Here is a 23,236-nt window from a genome sequence, read left to right on the forward strand (position 1 = left end):
AGTGTTATATTTCATAACAGATATAAAATATAGGCATTAAAACACTTCACATCTGCTTTCCTGAAATAATTCTATAAACCTTGCGATTTGAAGACACATTCAACAAATAATATTTAAGTATGACATGAATATCCTTTTTTATAAGACCTTGTGTTATATTTCATAATAGATATGATATATAGGCATTAAAACACTTCGCATCTGCTTCCCTGAGAAAATTCAATAAACCTTGAGATTTAAAGACACATTCAACAAATAATATTTCAATATGCTACAAATATTTCTCTTTATAAGACCCAGTGTTATATTTCATAACAGATACAAAATATAGGCATTAAAACACTTCACATCTGCTTTCCTGGAAAAATTCTATAAACCTTGCGATTTGAAGACACATTCAACAAATAATTAAGTATGATACGAATATCTTTTTTTATAAGACCTAGTGTTATATTTCATAATGGATATGATATATAGGCATTAAAACACTTCGCATCTGCTTCCCTAAGAAAATTCAATAAACCTTGAGATTTAAAGACACATTCAACAAATAATATTTCAATATGCTACAAATATTTCTCTTTATAAGACCCAGTGTTATATTTCATAACAGATACAAAATATAGGCATTAAAACACTTCACATCTGCTTTCCTGGAAAAATTCTATAAACCTTGCGATTTGAAGACACATTCAACAAATAATTAAGTATGATACGAATATCTTTTTTTATAAGACCTTGTGTTATATTTCATAATAGATATGATATATAGGCATTAAAACACTTCGCATCTGCTTCCCTGAGAAAATTCAATAAACCTTGAGATCTAAAGACACATTCAACAAATATTATTTCTTTATGCTACAAATATTTCTCTTTATAAGACCCAGTGTTATATTTCATAACAGATATAAAATATAGGCATTAAAACACTTCACATCTGGTTTCCTGAAATAATTATATAAACCTTGTGATTTGAAGACGCATTCAACAAATAATATTTCAGTATGACACGAATATACTTTTTTACAAAACCTTGTGTTATATTTTATAACCTTGCAATTTGAAGACACGTTCTATAAATCGTATTTCAGTAAGACCTACATCACAATGATGGAAATGAAGAGCAGAAAAAGCAGAAGTAACAAATATCTATGAATGAAATATAAATAACTAGTAAGCTACATGTTTGCAGAAACATATTCAACAGATTCTCCGACGAAATACTGAGGAGGAAAAGGAGAGTGACAAGCAAAACGTGTACCATACCAAAAATTAATGGTTAGCCCATCTTTATGCATCCATATAATTTGTTCAATAATATTGAATTATATATATCCAGAGTCATTTTCAAATTTATGGAAGTGAAACTTCTGGCTTCAAAAAACTTATGGAAGCACATAAGAGTAATGGATGAATTTTGCAGATCGAAATTTTGGAAAATGAAATTAGACATCCAAACAAGTATACTCCATTTTTAGTTATACTAACCAGTTGAACCAATGACAAATTATGTCTCAACAATACTTTCTTTTTTACTACAGAATCAGAATGCACACATCGTAAGAATCAAGTCCGATACATATTTCTCCAACACATCCCACAATTTAGTATATTAGACATGTATTGGCAGTAACAATATAGTTACCTCAGATGAATGTTATAGATATCTGATCCAATATTTGACCAATATCCTACTTTGTAGGATGGATTAACCTCAAACAAATTCATGTACTTTTATTTCAGTCATTTACATGAGAAAAAACGTCGCACTTAGATCAAGATAACATATTTACATCAGTGTAAAAGAAATGTATTCCAAGGGTTTCATTCGTGTCCTTGATGTACCACCAACACCACCCAGAAGTGTATCTCCATGTTGATGTTTCATTCCGCATTACAGGACCACAATCATCAGTTCCTGTGTGGAAATTCTGAAAAAATATATATAAATTAAATTCATTTCACTAAAAATAAGTCATAGACATTTTTGGACTTCACTACTTTAAAATAAAAAGCGCAAATGAAACCTTTATAGAAGAAGATACTAAATTTGAATAGAAATGTTGCAGCCAAAATATAATTTGTCCACACTTGTTGAAACTTTTTCTGAATATTTTAAAAAACAAGTATTTTATTTGTTGGGAGAGTTTTTGCTTTCTTTCCCAAAAATTAATCACTCCTAAAAATATAAACCCTTTCAATTTAAAGGATTTTATCTTTTTCAAATATTCCCTTCATTAAATTGACAAAAAACCTATGAAATAACAATTAGTTAAGAGAGAAAAATATTCTTTATTGTCTGAGGGACAAAAAGTCTTATTGACAAAGCATATATTATGTTAATAGTTTAAAAAATAGACATATAAAACACATATCAGTCAGAAGATAAACATAATTTAAAACGAGACATATACCAAAACATAAATTGGTCAGAAAATAATGAATGAAGATACATATACCCTCTTCCCCTTTCTAGGGTTCAATTATCTAAAAACTCTCCAAACTCACTAGGTCCTTTATTATTTAATAAATTACCAGACTATGTAAGAGAGAGTCGAACCTTAACATGTTTTAAAAAAAGTCTTAAACATTTTTTAATTGAAAGATGCTCTTATAAAGTCGATCAGGCACTATAATAAGTATTTGTAAATCCTTTATGATTTGTCTGTAATTTGTATATTTGGGTGAATATATGTATATATGTCTGTAAATGTATATATGTGTTACACAATTATTCTATACTATAGATGAACGACTATAATATATGCAACTTTACTGTTTTGTTATATACAATTTAACTGAATGTTACCATGTTCTGTTAATTTTAGATGAACGACTACTCCTATACAATACTTGTATTGTCCTTCTGGAGAATAAAGAATTATTATTATTATTATTACATACATCATATCAAATTCTACATCAGACCAGGGTAATAACACTAATACAAAATGACTTTAGTATTGGAATCGAATCCGATTTTAAATGTTCAATTGAAAAAGTCAGCAAAGCACTAGTATGGTTTCTCACTGAATAAAGTTTTCAATGTGTTTTGTTGATCTTCTAATATTCCTGATCCCAGAGTCTTTGACAAGATTTAATGCTGGAAAAGGCAATCTAATATTTTCTGCCTGCCGAGTACTATAATTCGTTTGGATGGCTTTAAAGCTGTTAATGTGTTTTCGAATCAAGATGCAATTTCCAACAAGGATGGCAAAAAAAAACCCGGGTTTTTCAACAAAAACCCGAACCACTGGTTATAACCGGGCATAACACCCATCTTAAAGGATATGCCAGATACATATACCCTACTGTGGTGGCATCTAATGTCGAGAAGATTAAATAGTACACATAGCAATCCTGTTCATTACAGAAAATTATATAAAACGTTTTCCATTCACATATCAGAATTTGCAGTATAAGCAGCATAAACATAACCCCAAATAACTCATAAAAACAATGTTTTTGTTGTTTTGTAAATGCATTACTTAATTTAAAAAAAACCATGAACAAAGGTGGTGGGAAGTTCTCATGGGAATGGGAATACGTCCTGTAAACTTAGTCCAAAAATCGAAAGAATTCGAAAACATTTATTAGTGTGCTCTGGAATAAAAAACAAAACGACTCCAAATGATAGTATTGGTCGTTGCAGTTCGGGTTCTGAGGTGGAATTCTAACAATTGCTCGTATCGTATCGGTGCGAGACGAGACGCGAATCGAAACGATAGTACATTGCTATTCTAACTCTCTCACGGAAGAATTATCGGTTATCGTCGGAATTTGTCTTAAGGAGGTCCTACATTCACGTGGAAATTTATGTTTTGTACGTTTTATGCATAAATATTTTTATGTTTTATGGTTTTATGTGAAGAACAAGTGAAGTACCCAATTGTTAGGAATAGTAAAATCAGCAATTTTTTTTTTTGGTCATTGAGGGAATTTCATTATTTTTATAAAAATGTCATTCAAAGTAAGAGAGGCCCATTGGCAAATTATGTTAGAGGCAATGGAGAAGCACTCTTTCCTGGCTACGGAAAACCGTCACAAGCATATTTTTAACTAAAGGATACTACAGCCTGCAAGAGTATTATAGTGACAGTATCTTGGGCTAACTGTAGCTTTTTGCATTTTATCTATATTTATTTGTGATTTCATCGAAAGATGAAATGAATAATTTTATATTTTTATTTTTATGTTTTGTTCTTTTAACAACTAGATCAAAGATATATGTATTATCTATTGTTTATATCTGCAAATTTTAACCATTTTATATAAATCACTGACAAATTAATAGGCATATACTACTGTATTGTACATGTAAACCATGCTTTGTCAACAAGAGTCTTTCCACTTAGACAATAAAGTACATTGATTGATTGATTGATTGATTGATTTGTTGGTCCTCGAGGAAAGGATTTGTATAAAAAGCTTCATTATCTCGCACCGGGGGTGGACGTGATGATGTGAAACAATTGAAATAATTAGAACTGAAAATATTGGATTTATTAGGGACAAACTTTTGTGGGATTAAATAATCCAGAATGTGGTGTACCTGTTGTATCCCTTGGACCAGAGTCCTGCGAAAATAGTCTTGATGAACCATTAACATCAAAGATACCTTCAATATCAAAAACTATGCCCCAGAGAGATGATACGGAACCACCACATAAGAGACACAAAATGGACTTCCACAATAAATACAGGGAAACCATTGAAGAGTTAAAAGATATAAAAAATACATTAAAATCTTCCTTGAGCGATATTACTTTCAATTTGAAAGATGTTGCAAATGAATTGAGAACTTTAAACAATTCTTTGCCACAGGTAACAACAAATGCTATGATATAAATGAACGAATTTAACAAAAATAACAGCTTCTAGGTAGGCGGGTGATTTTTGAAGAAAGTACCTCCCCAGAACTGGAATAGAAAGCAGCCTTTCATTTATGTGGTACCCAATGAATGGTTTTGTTGTACTTCTTCATTATTTTGTGGAATATCAAAGATTGTTTTTATTTTATTGTTATGGAAAGCTGTTCATTTTTTTTTCGAATGTATCTGATTTTGTACTGGAGTGTATCATTAATTATGTTTGAATCTTCTATTTACTTCACAAATAGATAGTTTAGTCCTCATTCAAATTATTGAAAAACTTTAAAAAAAGACAAAATTACATAGACTTTGCGACATTCAACATATGCACTGTATCATATACTTGTTTTTTTTTTGAAATATTTGTATTTTCGAAAAAGAAATCAATTTTATGACAATATAAATGTTCCAATCAAAACATATTTGGTATAGGTTTACAAAAAAATTATTGGTAATACTGCTGGACAATTCTATCTCTAACCCTCATTCCTTCTACAGCAAATTGTCCTTGGTTATTGAGTGGTTCTGCAATCAGGACGTCACTTTTATCATTGTCTGGATCACCTACGTTTTCATCGATGGGTATGTTTTCATCCACACACATATTGTGTAAAACAGCACATGCCTTCAACAAACTGGCTACAAAATCAGGATTGTATCTCAAAGTACGCTCCTTCAAAAGACAGCGAAATCTCATTTTTAGGATGCCAAAACATCTTTCGATGCAATTCCTTGCTCTAATGTGGGCATGATTAAACCTAGATTCGGGACTATTTTCAAGGGGGTTTTGAAAAGGTGTCATTAGAAATGGCTAAAGTGGGTAGCCAAAATCTCCAGTCAACCAAGCTTGTTCCCCAGATTCGTAACTTTCTTACATATAATTCTTTATCAATGAGTGGTTCCATATAAAAGAGTCACGAGTGGATCCTCCATAGTTAGCAGAAATATTATTTATTTTCATACGGTGATCACAAATAACTTGGCAAGGGAGTAACCCTTTCTATTAATGAAATTATGTTCATCGCCAGGTGGTTTTAAGATGGCAACATGGGTACAATCAATAGCCCCTACAACTCCCGGAAAATGCCATTTCTCCATGAAAGCCATTTTCAATACATTCCTTTCCCGAATATTCTGAGGGAATACTATAAATTCTGCACCCATCACTTCAACTATTCGAATTGATACTAAAAACTACATCGGCTTCCTGCATTGACAACATTTTTACCAACTTGAACAACCATGTTTTTACGGCTGGTGTCTGGGAACCATGTATTTCAGATCACAGAGCACAAGTAATTGCTATAAATAGGAAAAAAAAACCTTTTTCCAAACAAACCTTTAGTTAAAAGGTTTTTTTCGAAAAATGGCATATGAGGGCTAAGGAATTCCCTCTTAAATATGGACTGGTCTATTTTTGACGCTAATCGAGATGTCAACTACTTATCTCATTTTATAACAAACACCTTTAGACAGCTGATCGTTGATATTTTTCCTCTGAAAAAATGCCGTGAAAAAGTCAGGAAATCTCCAGTAAATTGGTTTGATGATTCTTTGAGGGAAAAAAGAGACAAACTCTCCACTCTCAAAGCTATTTCAGAGGTCAGCAAAAAACCTGTCGACATTGCTGTCTTCAGGAGTTTCAAGAAAGATTATAATAAACAATTAAAAAACAGCAAATGATTAGCTTATGACAATTTCATTTCGTCAGCTAAGAATAAGTGTAAAGCGTCATGGAAAATTGTACATTTTGAAAGAAATAAAAATAAAAATGCAAGCAACCTCCAAGATGAACTCCTTGTCTGCTGAGACTTTCAATGAAATTTTTGTTGAAATTGCCGCAAACATAATAAAGTCAATTCCTGCAACGTCAGATAAGGAACTCTTAAACTATTGTAATTTCCCTACCCCAAACAGTTCATTCTTTCTATCTCCGGTCACAGAACATGAAGTCCTAACTACCATAAATAGTCTAAACAACTCAGGTTGCTTGGATTCTTACAAACTAAACAGCTTCGTCATCAAGGAAATAGCTGATATAATTGTAAAGCATATCACCTCCCTCATAAATCTAATTTTCATGTCCGGTATCTACCCGGATGCTTTCAAAATATCGAAAGTCTTACCTCTTCATAAAAAAGGAAAGCTTTCGGATACGAATAATTATCGACCAATAACTATCATCTCTATCTTCAGTAAAATAATCGAGACTCTCCTGAAACAGCGTTTATACAACTATTTTGAACAAAACAGGTTTTTTACCGACTCACAATTCGGTTTCAGAAGAGAGAGATCAACGTCGCAAGCTATTCTTAAGGTGGTGAGTGATGTGATCGAGGGCCTTGAGGAGGGCAAGATAACCGCCATCACACTCTGCGACCTATCTAAGGCGTTTGATTGCATCACTCACTCTATTCTTCTGGATAAGCTGCAGTTCTATGGAATAAGAGGTGTAGCTTTATCACTCATTGCCTCATATTTAACAAATCGTTTACAAGTTGTCACATCTAACAGCTGTACATCTAATTATAAACCTATCAAACATAGAGTGCCCCAGGGCTCAGTCCTCGGCCCTCTATTGTTCATCATTTACATCAATGATCTACCTTATTTTTTACATCCCTATAAGTCAGTTTTATTTGCTGACGATACTATGCTCATCTTTTCAGGTGACACCTTGCCGGATTTGCAACAGTACGTAAAAATTTCACTCTCAAGTGCTGAAACGTGGTTTTCATTAAATAAACTAGAACTGAATAATGAAAAAACAAAGAATCTCACCTTTTGTTTGTCTAGCACTATGTCGAGTGATAACAGTGTGAAATTGTTAGGCATAAACATAGATAGTAAATTATCTTGACAAAATCATACGGATGACCTACGAGGTAAATTGGCCAGCTCAATTTTTTTGCTCCGTCAACTGAAGCCAATTTCAAGTTTTTCCAACGCTCAAAAATGTATATTTTTCATTTTTTCACTCTGTCATTACTTATGGGATTGTACTCTGGGGGAACGCCTCTAGTGCTGTAGATATTTTCCGACTTCAAAAAAAAGCAATCAGGATACTTGCCAATGTGAGTTTTCGTGATCACTGCCAGCCCCTTTTTGCACAATTACGCATATTGCCTTTGTCTTCATTATTCATTTTCTCGGTTCTGCTCGAGATCCACAAAAATCGATTGTGTCTGCGCAAACAATCCGATATTCATTATCATTATACCAGGGCTACAGGCAATATTCGTACTGATCGTTTTCGCTTAACCAAATCACAGAAAAACTATCTAAATTATAATCTTTACAACCTGTTACCGCAGGAATACAAAATCCTATCAAACAATAAATTCAAGAAGCGCTTAAAAGCATTTTTACTAACTAATTGTTTTTATTCTGTCAGTGATTTCATGGAGCATTTTCGACATCGCTAGTGTATTTCTATGGAGTGCACACTGCGATATTTTACAATAGCTAGTAGTAGCAGTGTATTATATTTTAAAATTTTATTTTATCTTATTTTGTTTCTCTGTGTTGTACTCTTTTTAGATATTATTTGGACTTACTACAAACATTATGTAATGTAAGGTAGTCAATAAACTTTCATTCATTCATTCATAATTCCTTGGTGAACTATGGGCAACATAATTGTTCATTTTTTTTTAATAAACAAATCACAAAACATCCACAAATACTTTAATCTATTTCGTTTTCAGGTTAGGATTTTGAAATGTTGAAAACGGAAACATGTACTATTGAAAAGAGAAACATATATTGAAATCTTTAAACGATAGATCTACACCTATCGGATGAAATTACGAACCAACTACTACTTAAAATTCCTACTGTCGTCTCAAACGATACGATAGCTGTCTTAGAATTCCGCTGCTGATTCACAGTTGTCTTCACCTTCACCATCAAAAGTTTTCAAGAAATGTAATGAACAAGGTAAGTTCGTTATGCCTCTATTTTATTGGGAAGAGGAATGTGCATACATTCGTTATTTGTAAATATTTAATAATTTAATATGCTATATCTCGTTTTATGTTTTGTACCCAACATCCCAAATTCCCAACATCCCAAAATGCAAAGCACATTTTCTGATGCTGAATTGCTGAATATAGAATTGATTGATGTAAATATTTAGGTTCTTTTCTTTTCCTTGCAGCTAATTTGTCAGGCACTCTACAAAAAAATAGATCATCTATATCAGAAAATCCCAGTGAATGAAAAAAGGATGAAACTGGAAGGTTTATCAAAATTTGTCGTGAAAACATCAGAGACAGAAATTAACAAACTGGATGAAGCTATAGCGGAGTTTTTCTTTGCTACAAATATAGGCTTTGAAAAGATTGAAAGTCATTCTTTCATACGAATGATTAATTTACTTCGACCTGGTTATCGAACACCTAATAGAAAAACTTTGGCGAATCAACTATTAGATCAAGTATCTAATAAAGTCGATAAACAAACAACGTCAGAATTATCACGCGACAACTCCACCGGAGTCAATAGACCTATCACTGCTTTAGAATGGTTGGTCTAGTGTGCGGAATGATTCAATTATTGCCACCACAATACACACTGGAAAAGAATCACTTCTACTGTCAGCTCAAGACTGTGAGGCCGAACAGAAAACAGCAGAATTTTGTTTCGAAGTAGCAGAAGAAAATATGAAGAAATGCAAAGAAAAATTCAACAAGGATGTATTTGCTTTCTGTAGCGATAATGAAAATAAAATGCTGAAATTGAGGCAGAATTTGGATGATGCATACCCGGAGTTTGTGGTTTATGGGTGTTCAGCTCACTCTTTAAATCTGGTAGAAAAAAAAGTTTCACCAAAAACTGTACTTAAACATATCGTTGATGTACAGAAATTTTTCAAGTATCATCACATGCCACACGGTTGGTTAAAAGCTAAAGAGGGGGCCAAAATGCCACAAATCCCAAACGAAACTAGGTGGAACTCCCACGTTGACTGCTTTGAAACACTTGTCCATAATTTTTTGATGATATGACGGAAAATGAAACCTATTTTGAAACTCATGATGCAAAATCAAAATCAATAAAACAGAAATTATTATTGGGAAAGAAAGTTTTTGGCTTTCTACTACTCCATCTTGATACAACAAACAAGGATGAGGGAATCTTCCAAGGAAAAGAAGGAAGTAATCAATTTTAAAATAAGTAACTCTATACATGGATGTGTAAATCATGCAAAGAAGTAACTTTCAGACACAAACTGGAAGAAAGTCCTCCTGAAACAGCTACTTTCATATACACATTGAATTACACGAAAGAAAAAATTCTTTTGAAACAAATACTTCTATATGAACACTGAATTATACAGAAGATACTTTTCTCTACTCAGTTTGTATTTCAAACATTCGTTGTGGAATAAAAATCAGATATCATTCACATGAGTTCTACTTTGAATGAATGGTAAAAAATTGCACTTACATGGAACACTGTCACCCTCACTGGTATACACTGATGTTTCGCCCTAAGACACTTGCCACAAGGCTCTTCAGTACCAAATTGGATAACATTATAGAAAATACACACAATTTTTTGTCTGAAAGTTACTTCTTTGCATGATCTACACATCCATGTATAGTGTTACTTATTTTAAAATTGATTACTTCTTTCCTTAGAAGATTCCCTCATCCTTGTTTTTTGTATCAAGATGGAGTAGTAGAAAGCCAAAAACTTTCTTTCCCAAAAATTAATCACTCCTAAAAATATAACCCCTTCAATTCAGAAATTATTAAATATGGATATATATACGAACGCAATTGATTTACAAAAACAAGTCTATAGGTTTTGCTCTTGATAAACTGCAAAGTGACTCAGTAACATTGTCTGAAGCATAACTCATTTGGCTTGGTCTCCTGAATGATAAAGTCTAGAACCTTACCACGATATAATAAAAAAAAGATTTGAACAAGCAATTACTCCATATCATTATTTGGCTTACACAATGGATCCTAAATATTTCGGGGAACACCTAAAAGCATTTTCATCGGTGAGGCAAACGACTATAGATTTTTAAATATGTAAAAAAAATACTATTGCATGGGCATACTCGAGCGCATCATTTTTTAAAATCAAATCAAATCAAATCAAAATATGCTTTATTACCCAAGATATAAACATCTTATTGGCAAAGTCTAGTAAAGTAAAACATGTATAAGGGACAATTAACAAATATAAACTATAAAATAATGCTTAAACACCGGAGCAGAGTATATGGACAGAACAATATTAAGTCCAGATGAACAGCTACAAATATAAGTACATGAATTTATGAATATTAAGTAAACGTAAATATATAATTCTACATAATGAACATTGATAGCCATTTTGTGTTGGTTTCAATAACTTGTTTACACAAAGCTACATGTCAATTATTCGATAGAGCCTTGGTAGAATTCATCCACACTATAATAGGGCCTCCCAACAAGGTATTCTTTCACTTTCTTTCTGAATTTCTTTCCATTATATATTCGCCTTAAATTAATGGGAAGGTGGTTAAATAACTTCTTGCTATTGAAAATAATAGAATTTTGTGTAAGGGCTAGAGAAGGTGTGGGAAGGGAAACGGAGTAAGACTGACGTGTACTATAAGTTGCGGTGTTCCCAAATTGATTTTTATATTTTTTGTGGATAAGACACACTGTTTCCAAAATAAAAAGATATACTAAGGTCAGAATTTTTTGCTTCACAAATAATGGGCGGCATGAATCCCTGTAGCTAGCCTTGCATAAATATCTGATGGCTCTTTTTTGTAGAGAGAATACCATATTGAAACGAGAAATTTTGCACAATTTCCCCAGAAACAAATTCCATAACGTAAATAGGATTCAATTTGTGCAAAATAAACTGATCTTGTGATAGTAGTGTCCATCTTGCAACAACTCTCACTGCATGACATCCTGCTGCTAGTCTTTTACATAAGTAGTCGACATGGAAATCAAATTTTAGATTTTCATCAATGAAAATTTGTTTTTCTTATTTTCTTATCTTATTTTGTTAATAACAATTTCAATTTTTACCTGCACCAAAATCCTTCAAAAACATTTTTCTAGAGGTGATTCCGAATCGAATGAGCTATCGCTCATATTTTTATGACCTTTATCTCTATTTTTCATGTTTTGTTGTTGTTGATTAGACTAATATATGGACGAAGCTACGCGATAAACTCAATCCAGTTAAAGTGGAGAAATTGGTAAAAATATTTAGATATTTCAATTGTCACCAATGAAAGTTATACATTTATATGATGAATGATTATTTCTCTTTACATTTTATGAGAACGTTTTTGTTTGGTTTAATAAATGTTATATATTTGATGACTTGCTTTAATTTTCTCAAGAATTCGGAGAAAATAAATAGGTTATTGTATAGGATACTCGCTTAGAGCGATAACTTATGAGTTGAATAATTGACAAACTGGTCTAACATTTTTTATCGATGTTTTATTCATTTTTTTTACATGTATCACATTAAATAAAATTTTATTTATGTATATATATACGAAATTTTCAAATAACAATTTCTATAGGTGCACATTTATTTTGTTGTGTGTATAGTCGAAGTGAACGATATTGTGCATATTCAAAATTGGCGGCACTCTCAAAGGCCAAAAAACAATACATAGAAATGAACCGGTTACGAACTAGTCCACGTGGACTGTAAAATTGGCAGTTTGTATTGGATAATTTTTACTAACCAAGCTTAATGATTGGCTGAAAAGTCATAAAATTAAATTTGAAGTCATGTTACGGTGACGAATAGAAATAATAACAGATAATAAAATTTTTATTATCTGTTTGAAATACGGCGTCCTTGGACAAGTACTAATAGTCATAACTAGTGTGAAAACAACGCAGACTTTTTCCAGTGTAGTGATTCCAATAACGATGGTGAACCATGTGAAAATGAGGTACCACTGAATAAGATTCGGATGCATTTGAATATTGAAACACAGAGAGTATATATATATATATAAATATTTTCAAAATCATCGTCTCTAGAAAATAATTCATATTAAAATTATTATAATGTTTACTTGTACAATTCTACTCACATAATAAATTTCTCACTCCTATCTGCGTGGTGCTGAATGTTATTTTTATTCCCAAAGGAGCTGAAGGTTCCTGCTCTTCCGGAACCACTATACTGGGATTAAAAAAAAATGGATAAAAAACTGTTATAATCAAATATATATATATATATATATATATATATATATATATATATATATATATATATATATATATATATATACATTGGAAAAGTCTAGGGATATTTTTATAACATACTAAATATCATAAAAATAAATGCATGAGGACGTTTTATTTCAATTAAATTGGTACACTCGACCACCCTGTAGATTTCTATGGGTTGAACAAAGCCTGCAAAAACGGTAACTAATCTTTTATCAAGTTTTTTACAAACTGTAGGTTTTTGGCTAAAATAAATAATCTGAAAGTGTCGAGTTTGTACATTCTATGCAGTTGTTGCTCAGCAATTAAACTGGAAATATTGTGCTTTAACATGGAACGCCATCACTTACCATTGGCTGAGATGAATAGAGCTGTAGGGCTTCTTCAAGGTGGCATGCGACAAAATGATGTAGCTCTTCGTTTGGGGGTCTCCCAAAGTGTTATCAGTCGATTGTGGCGGCGTTTCCGTGAAACTGGCAGTCCAGCCGAACAACATCCAGGGCGAGGACGCGCTACAACTGCAGTTCAAGACCGATTTTTGGTCTCAACCGCAAGAAGACAACCGACAATCACAGCATCTGAGTTGGTTAACGTGTTGCAGCAGACGCACCAGGTAACCATTGGTCGTGATACTGTCAGAAATCGACTGCATGAAGCAGATCTCCACAACAGAAGGCCACTTAGATGTCCACCTTTGTCGAGAGGCAATCGCGGTAGAAGATTAGAGTGGTGTCAAGAACATCAAAACTGGGATGCAAATGATTGGGCCACAGTTTTGTTTACAGACGAATCCAGATTTGGATTTCATCCAGATTCTTGTCGAGTAAGACTGTGGAGACGACCTGGAAATAATGAACGTTTGAGACACGTCCAGGAAGTCCACACATACAGAGGTGGTACAGTAATGCTATGGGGCGGAATCATGATCGGCGGCAGAACCGATCTCGTTTTTCCAAATCGCTTCTTCACAGCTCGACAGTACCTCGACACCATTCTTCTACCTATCGTCCGTCTGTTTGCTGGTGCTGTTGGTGAAAACTTCCACCTAATGCACGATAATGCTCGTCCACATGTCGCGCGTCTAGTGACTGACTGGCTCACCAACGAAGGAGTTGATGTATTGCCATGGCCAGCACAATCACCGGACCTGAATCCCATCGAGCATGTGTGGGACATGCTTCAACGAAGAATTACTCCGCATATGGGGAACATTCACACAACGTTTCAATTGAGAGAGCTTTTAATCACTGAATGGGCAAATGTACCTCAACAAGACATTGACAATCTCATTTTGTAGATGCACGATAGATGTAGGGCCGTAATAAACCAGCGTGGAGGCCATACTTTGTACTGATTCCAATTTTTTTTGTATTATTTTTTTTTGTATTATATATATATATATATATATATATATATATATATATATATATATATATATATATATATATATATAGATTAATTATATTTTATATATATATATATATATATATAGATTAATTATATTTTATATATATATATATATATATAGATTAATTATATTATATATATATATATATATATATATATATATATATAGATTAATTATATTTTATATATATATATATATATATATATATATATATATATATGTATATATATATGTATATATATATATATATATATATATATATATATATATATTTGTTCATTGCATATTGGTCAGCCCGGTATATGAACGGGGCGTTGGTCCACCCAGCACTTCCCGAATATATTTAGGTATATACTTTTCGGAATACTCTTCAGTGGTATGATTTTATTAATAGGCCCATCAGAGGGGTAGATTTTTTCTGAAAATAAAAATTTTACATATCCTTTAAACCTTTGTCAGCCCCATGCTGTTGGTCAGCCCATAGTTATACAAATCGCTATATGAAGAGCATCTTGGTCAGCCCTACAATGCTGCCACATCGAAGGGCTGACCAGGAACGCGATCCATTTCAGTGTATCATTGGAGTCGTGGGGGTATCAAGTGTTTTAAAAATCCTGGCAAATCCAGTTTTTCAGAGGTAAACTATGTGTTAGTTTACCGGAAAAAATATATTAGGAAAAGAAAAAGATGCCGTTACTATTGACTATTTATGTTTCATATAGTTTCTGTATTATGTATGATTGATTACTTGTTTATCACTTTAATGAAATGAATAAAAACACTTTTGTCTAAGTACCACTAGTTGATTTTATGTATACGACCAGTTTCGGGTTTGACCCCGCATTATTAAGTATTTTTTCAATACTTCAAATCAAATCAAAAATCTTTATTTCCGTAGACCTAGGAACGGCATGGAAAAAATCACATAACTTAGTACAATTACAATGAGGTCACAATCATAAAACAACATAATTATATGATATATTACATAACATTCAGACCATAAAAGGGGTACAAAAATTAAAATTTTAAATTCCAAATCAGACTGAAAAAATTCATCAAGCGAATAAAATACCTTTTCACATAATACTTTCCGAACTTTTTGTTTAGAGAGCTTTACACTAGTTATTTTTTAATGGATATTGGGAGCTTGTTGTACAGTTTTTTTGACATGATATGAGGTCCATTAGTCACCTTGGCTAACTTATGACTAGGAATTAAAATGTTATAGTTTTTTCTCAGGGTAAAGCCCGAAAGAAGACATGTATCATCTCTATTCTAAAACTTGGAGCAATTTGATTTAACGTAGATTACGCAATTAAAAATACACATGCAAGTAACAGTTAATATATTCAACTTTGCAAATAGTGGTTTACAGGAATCGAGTTTTTTTTAAAAACAAATTGTTCTTTTATTTTTTCTGGAAAATTAATAAGTCATTGATTATATTGCAGTTGCCAAAACAAATAATATAGTAATTGAGGGCAGAGTAAATATATGCATAATAGTAACTTTTAAGAATTTCAATAGACACAAAATTACGCAGATTCCATATAACGAAACAATGTGTCGCTAATTTCTTCAGTATGAAATAAACATGATGATTCCAATTGAGTTGGGAATCAATAAAAACTCCTAAAAATTTTTCATAGTTTACCTGTTCAATATTTTTAATCTCAGACCTAACCAATACACTACAATCAGTTTCCTGAATTGTAAAGAAAATGGTGTTGGTTTTAAGATTATTTAGAATCAAGCCATTCTTAGAACAATAATTTTGCATGTTGAATACAGCATCATTTGCTCTTACTGACAATGTTTCACATTCCGAACCACTGACAGTAAAAGATGTGTCATCAGCAAATTGTATAGAGCACTGTGGATGATTAATTTTTGAAAGGTCATTAACAAATAAAATAAATAGTGTAGGCCCCAAAACACTACCTTGGGGCACTCCTGTAACAACGTTTCGAAATTCAGAGAAAAATGACCCAGTCTGAAGCCTAACTTTAACAACCTGTGTACGACCAGTTGAATAGGTTTCAATCCATTTCAGACTTGGACCACGAACGCCCATGCCAAACAGTTCATCAAGAAGAAGACCATGATGACTGATATCAAACGCTCGTGTCAAGTCGAAAAGAACACTAAGTGATTTTTCATCATTGCCGAAGTTTGATAATACATGATTATTTAGAGAAAGGATGGAATCCTGGGTTGACAAGCCCACTTGAAACCCATATTGGTTGTCAGATACGATATTGTATTTATTTAAAAAGGACACAAGTTTTGATAAGATTCTTCAAATATTTTCGAAAATGGAGATAATAAAGCAATACCTCTGTAGTTCGACATTACATGCTTATCGCTTTTTTTATAGACTGGGACGACCATTGCTTGCTTGAGTCGGGAAGGAAAAATACCTTCAGAGAAAGATAAATTGATTAGATAAATCAGAGGTTCCATTATTTTCAAAGCAGCCTTCATCAAAACATTGCCTGGCAATTCATCAACCCCACTGGAATTTTTCGAACATGCGAATTTAATTATTTCCACGAGTTCAGTTTCATCTATTGGATAGAGGAAAAGACTCTCAGTTTCTACACAACGATTTTCAATGCCACTAGGTGCAGTATTTTTTACTAATGACTCCACTGAATCGACAAAATAACTACTAAAAGCTTGAGATATACCGGGACCATCGTCAACAAGTACACCATCGCCAATGTCTTAGATGAATCGTTTATAATAGTATTTTTCCTGATGGTAGACCAGGCAGCTTCAGATTTATGTTGAGCCTTGAGGAATTGATTATTGAAGTATTGACTTTTTGAGAGCACAATTTTTTGTCTATGATTTTTTAAGAGTTGCTTATATTGACCCAATAAATGTACATTGGTTTGGCTCTTGTTCAAATTATAAATATCTCTGAGTAATATACCTTCTTCAACGATATCCTTAGTAATCCATGGTTTGTGTCTACTTGAATTTTGATTTTGTTTAATTTTTTGAAACTGTTTAGGAAAGGATATATCAAAAGCTTGAAGAAAAACATCATGAAAATGGGAAAATTTAGTATCGAAGTCAAATTCAGTGAAGTATAGAAAATTGCACTTTTCATCCGATAATAAATTTATGAAATGGAGGATATTATGATCATCAAAATTTCTCTTCAAAAAATAATGGTATATATCAGCGGCGACGAAATTTATAGGTAAGGTAATACTTGGTAATGGGGTCAAACCCGAAAACGGTCATATAAATAAAATCAAATATAGGTAATTAGACAAAAGTGTTTTTATTCATTTCATTAAAGTTTCAGTATTCCTACGAAATCTGCAATTGTTTGACACGCGTTAACTATTTTGGCGCGAAACTCTTTGAGAACCGTTACGATCTTTGCAATGGTCCTAATGCTATTTTGTTAATTGGCTTGCCAATATTTTGGTATACTTAGAGAATAATTAGAGAATATATAGGTATATGACGATTACAAATAAATATCATAGAATCTACTTAATTTTAAGTAATTCACTGTTTTCCAATTCCTAACTCAAATGAAATATTATTTTCCTGTGTTTTCATTTTTAGTTCGAATGGATGTTCCAAATTTGGTATATAGATTTGATGTGAATGTGTGTAGAAAGTAGCAAGTATTAGAATAAATATGATACTTCATGGAAGCTCATCAATTTTTTTTATCAAATAGACGTTACAGTTTGTTCAGGACTGTTGTATTAAATATTCATTATACATGTATTTCTTCAAGCATTACGATATCCATTTATCACTAGTGAATAATGAAATCATTACAGAAAAGCAAGTAGGCAAGTTCGTTGAATATGTCAATTCCATCCACCCGTCAATAAAATTTACCACCGAGAGGAAGGTAAATAATTCATTAAATTACCTTGACTCAACCATTACAAAAAATAACAATGAACATGAATTTGCAATTTTCCACAAACCATCTTACACGGACATTATCATACATAATTCCTCTACACACTCTTGCCAGCATAAAGTTGCTGCATTCAATAATATTCTTCATAGACTATTGAATAATTTCCAGAGAGAGCTGAGTTCGATCAAACAAATCAAACAAAAACTACAAAAACAAGCCATGGACCATATCTACCCAAATTCAAGATGCGATAACGTCAGTTATGAGACATTGTCATTTTTGGCTGAACCAACCAATGATATTTTTTTGAAGAAAGACTGCGTAAACTTAGCTCACAGAAATAGTAATAGTCCGAATAATAGTGTGAGTGCATTTATTAAAAACAATAAAGACAAAACATCGGTATCGGATAGATCAGGAGTATATCAGCTGAGTTGTGGCTCTTGCCCAAAACTCTATAATGGCCAAACAGGGAGATTATTTTCCAAAGAATTAAAAGCTTATATGTAATTTTGTGAATAGAAAGACCAATTTCACATTTGCAAACCACCTTTTAGCAGAAGTACATGAGTTCAGTCATGAATATGACATGTTATATTTAGAAGAGAAGAGTTTGAAATTCAATCTTCTAAAATGTCAAGCAATCAATAGATTCAAGAATTCGGGTAACTAACTAAATGATCAATTAGAATTGAATAACCGTTACTGAATACTTTTCAAATGTGGGGACTGGGACATAAGCTCAGGTCATTTAATCCATTACAAACTCAAGTACTTGAAATGTAGGTACTTTATATTTTAAAATTAGGTATACCAAGCATTAAATTTGTAAAATATAGTAGATAAAGATACGCCCGAAGAAGCCATTGTATGGCGAAACACGTGTCGCGTTTTTATAAAACTGTTTAGTGGAACATTTTTGGCTGTGAGTTTTAGAAAGTATTTTGAAGTGTTTTGTGTGAGAAACTTTGCCAAAAATCCGACAGATATAATTCAACGCGACAAAAGTTGTTTTCTGTTAGGAACTTGACAATAGAAATAATTGTTGTATACGTTTTTGTGAGAGATTGTATCAATTAATCTAAAAAGTCGTTCACTTATACTTCAAGGTCCTTCTTCACAGTAAATTAGAAATCAACCCTGAAAAATCATCGTTGAATTCCTGATAAAATCACTTATCCAATAGATGGCATATATGGGGTTATTTTGTTTGATATTTTGAAGAGGAGTGTGTACGCATCTTAGCGATACCTTATATTATTTCACAAAAATTAGGTGTTTCGGGAAATTTACATTACTGTCTTATGGAGATATTGAACGTGGCTCCTTTTGAAAAAAATTCCCTATATGCAATCAATTATTTATATTTTGAGCTGTTTTGGAATCATCCGTATCTCTGAGTATAGGTTGGAAATGAGTCAAATCACTTTTCAGTATCGTCCTTCCATTTTTTATTTTTATCATTCATTTTTGGATCCATTTTCAACCCGTTTCATATCTTGATAGAGTTTTTCAACACACTGATCTCATTTCAGATCATCAGACACGCACAGTTTTGAAAACAATAAAACCTTCTCAAAAACAAACTTGGTCTAAGGAGCAAAACGAAATATAGTCAAAAAGTTTTTCGCTCCGAAAAAAAAAGAAGTGCTAGAATTGAATAAGTTCTTGTTTGTATCTAAAATATAAGGAAAAGAAATATTCATCATTATTAAAAAATAGAAACAGGGCTGCAATCAAAGAATACGTTTACTGTTGTTATAGAAAGAAGAAATAATATTAATAATTTTCATTTGATATTTTTTTACCCATGTTGTAGTTTCATTTCATTAGAAATTATGTTATTTTTTCATACTACGTGTTTATTAGTTTACCGAACAATTTTTGTCAGCAGTTCTCAAATTGAAGAATAATACTCCATTCAAATAAATGTTTATTCAACCTGATCAAATTTTTTCTGTGCTGAAATATTCCAAGTCTTTTTTATTTTGATTGAAATGTCTGCTGCAGGTTATAATCGATGATGATATGACGTATTCATCGTCATGAACAGTCAACACAATAAAAAAACATTGGTTTAATATCCACTTCATTATGTTCAACCTGAACAACATCATACCTCCAAAAACTGAAAGGGAGTTTTCGAAAAAACTATTGCTAAGAAAAAGAGAATTGAAACTCATTACTAATATCTGTTTCACAAATTATATCTTACCTTATGCTAGTCACTCAGAATTTCGTTTCGTCATAGAAAACATACTTAGTGCGATTTTTACCTAATTTTTGAACTAAATTATATATCGGAAATCCGTAGTGCTGCTGCGGATTTTTATATAGAATTTATTGAAACTGTAAACAGTGTAGACATTCTGGATATTCACTATTCATTTCTCAATAAATTCATTACCAGATCATTCATCACATTTTAGATTTTTCGTTTGTGAAAAAAATGTAATTTCTCATCTACTCATTTCTACTCAGTCACACTTCGATTATTTTTGTGCAGTCAGGTTTTCAAATCTACAATTTCAAAGTCAAATCCGAAGTTTCCTGCTTAATGTCTAAAATTGATTTACACAACGCGATTTCTGTTGAGGCGTCCATGCCAAATAATTAGAATTTGAAAATCTACATTTGAAAATACAAACAGGAAACGGTTTAAAATATGTCTGTCGCACCCCTACGAACGACTACCCTCAGAAGTATAAACTTGTAGTAGCTATAGATTAACGAGGTCTTACATTTTTAACGTGTGATTCCGAACACTATATTGATATTTTCAACTTATAACATATTCAAATTTTTGTATCTAAGATAGTGCAGAGGTTAAAATTGCTTCGACAAGCTAAATGGAATAACGCACTGTTAGTAATTATATTATTATTATCCTAACTACAAAGGAAACAGTACATTTCCGTACTCGACACCGTTATCCGAAAAAGCTGATTTCGGGTAAGTAGTCGAATGTGGGAAAGTATGAGTTCAGATCAAGCATTTTTCTACAAGTGAATATGTTACGAAGCTCTGATAAAACTTTTATATGCGAAACAATTCCTGATCTAAATTGCTTGTTTAGATATAGGGTGATGCACGCACACGAACGCTTGTACAAAAAACATACAAAACAGGAACTTTTTCATAAAATTCTACATCTCTCAAAAAATGTTCCATCTCTATTATCGAATTTCTGCACCACGACAATCTAGTTAGAATCATGAAATGCAAGTGCAGCGTTGCCCGATTGTGGGCTGACCAACATGCTATCCATTGAAAGTGTTCGTATAAACCTGGGCTCACAAAGACACTATTCACATCAGGTGTATACAATTATACAGCCACGCCTCCTGGCGAAGTTTTGTGAAAGTAGGTGGTGTATCAGCTATGTGTATATGGTGTAATGGTCGGCCCAACCGAAAATTTGCTAAACGTCATTTCACATGATAACATGTCCAAAAAACACTATATACAGTGGGATACGTTGGTGAGCCCGAAACCGGGACGACCGACGTTTCCGAGGGCTGACCAGAGTTCACATCGTATATTCTACGGGCTGACAAATGACCGTTTACATATATATATATATGTATATATATATATATATATATATTTCAGTACTGTGTATCTTTTACTTTGTTAACAAAACTAGACTTTTTTGACAACAATAAAGTATATAAAAAAAAGATTTGCTTAAAAGGGGAATCATTACTATATGGCTATGACATCGACACCATAGTCCAATCTTCCCAATGTAAGAGCCAAGACCAAGAAAAGCCAGCCAAGTTCAATCCAATGTCAAGGTTTTGCCCACTATTTTCTTTGATTACCATGGCGTAGTGCACCAGAAGTTCTTGGCACATTGTCGTATGGTCCATAAGGAGTATTATCTTCAAGTTATTCGCCGATTAATCTCATTGCTGCTAAACTGCTTGTATGAAAACTTCGTCTAAGTGAAAGTTTATTAGAATGTACAAACTGAATAGAAAAAACTGTTTTTGTATAATTCAATGTTCCCATAAAAGTAGTTGTTTCGAAAGTACTTTTCGTTTGTCTAATTCAATGTATATATTAAAGTAGTATTTTGAAGAGGGCCATTTCTCCCAGTTTGAGACTGAAAATTACTTCTCTGCATGATCAACGAATCTACGGAAAGAGTTCATTTCTAAATCAATTGCTTTTTTCGTATTTTTTGAAGATTCATACAATATTTTCATCAAAATGGAGAAGTAGAAAACACTGTTTCTTTCCCCATCTTGTACAAAGATACCCCATCAATTTTGAATGGTTCGTTTAAAAGAAAATGACAAATCATACTTTCGCTCTTTGGTACAAAAGCACGGTTTTTATAAAACTAGATACTCTATCAAATAAGCCTTATATTTGGTTTTTGAAATGAAGCATGACGAAAAAACAAAAATGGCGTCAAGTTATTAAAAACACATGATACCTTACCTTAGAGTAAAATTCCAATGCTGAGGTTTCCTTAAAATTTCACAATAGAACTTCTGATGTTCCAGAAGAAGCCATGATTCCATCACAAATATTATATTTTCACCAATTAATTAAATAAAACGGAAAATTTAAATATGAAATTATCTTCGGAAGTCATGATTCAAGACGCACTTCAAGTACTTTGACTTTACTCTTCTTCTTTAAATGAACGTTTCTCACTAAGACGCATTTGACCAGGTCCCTTTTGTAAATAATTACAGGATATTCTTCCGGGCGGTCTTGCTTCACGTAATGCTGCCACCTTATTTAATTTTCATACTTTTTTGTTAAATTGTTAATGTTAATGAGGGGTTATGGAGAGTTTGTTTACATTTGAAGTAAG

General features: G+C 32.4%; 2 long non-coding RNA genes across 2 annotated transcripts; both read right to left on the bottom strand.

Moving 5' to 3' along the window:
• Nucleotides 1-1,517: 1,517 nt before the first annotated feature.
• On the bottom strand, nucleotides 1,518-23,106 carry LOC141486856 (uncharacterized). The gene is made up of 2 exons (XR_012468074.1): nucleotides 22,855-23,106; nucleotides 1,518-1,934 (listed from the first exon to the last, which is right to left on the bottom strand). It is a non-coding gene; the product is annotated as an uncharacterized lncRNA (long non-coding RNA).
• Nucleotides 22,350-22,843, bottom strand: LOC141486857 (uncharacterized). The gene is made up of 2 exons (XR_012468075.1): nucleotides 22,606-22,843; nucleotides 22,350-22,545 (listed from the first exon to the last, which is right to left on the bottom strand). It is a non-coding gene; the product is annotated as an uncharacterized lncRNA (long non-coding RNA).
• Nucleotides 23,107-23,236: the final 130 nt, after the last annotated feature.

Source organism: Leptinotarsa decemlineata, unplaced genomic scaffold (genome assembly GCF_025532065.1).
Source record: "Leptinotarsa decemlineata unplaced genomic scaffold, Ldec_3_MD MMD2_tig00026374_RagTag_RagTag, whole genome shotgun sequence".
Classification (NCBI taxonomy): domain Eukaryota; kingdom Metazoa; phylum Arthropoda; class Insecta; order Coleoptera; family Chrysomelidae; genus Leptinotarsa; species Leptinotarsa decemlineata.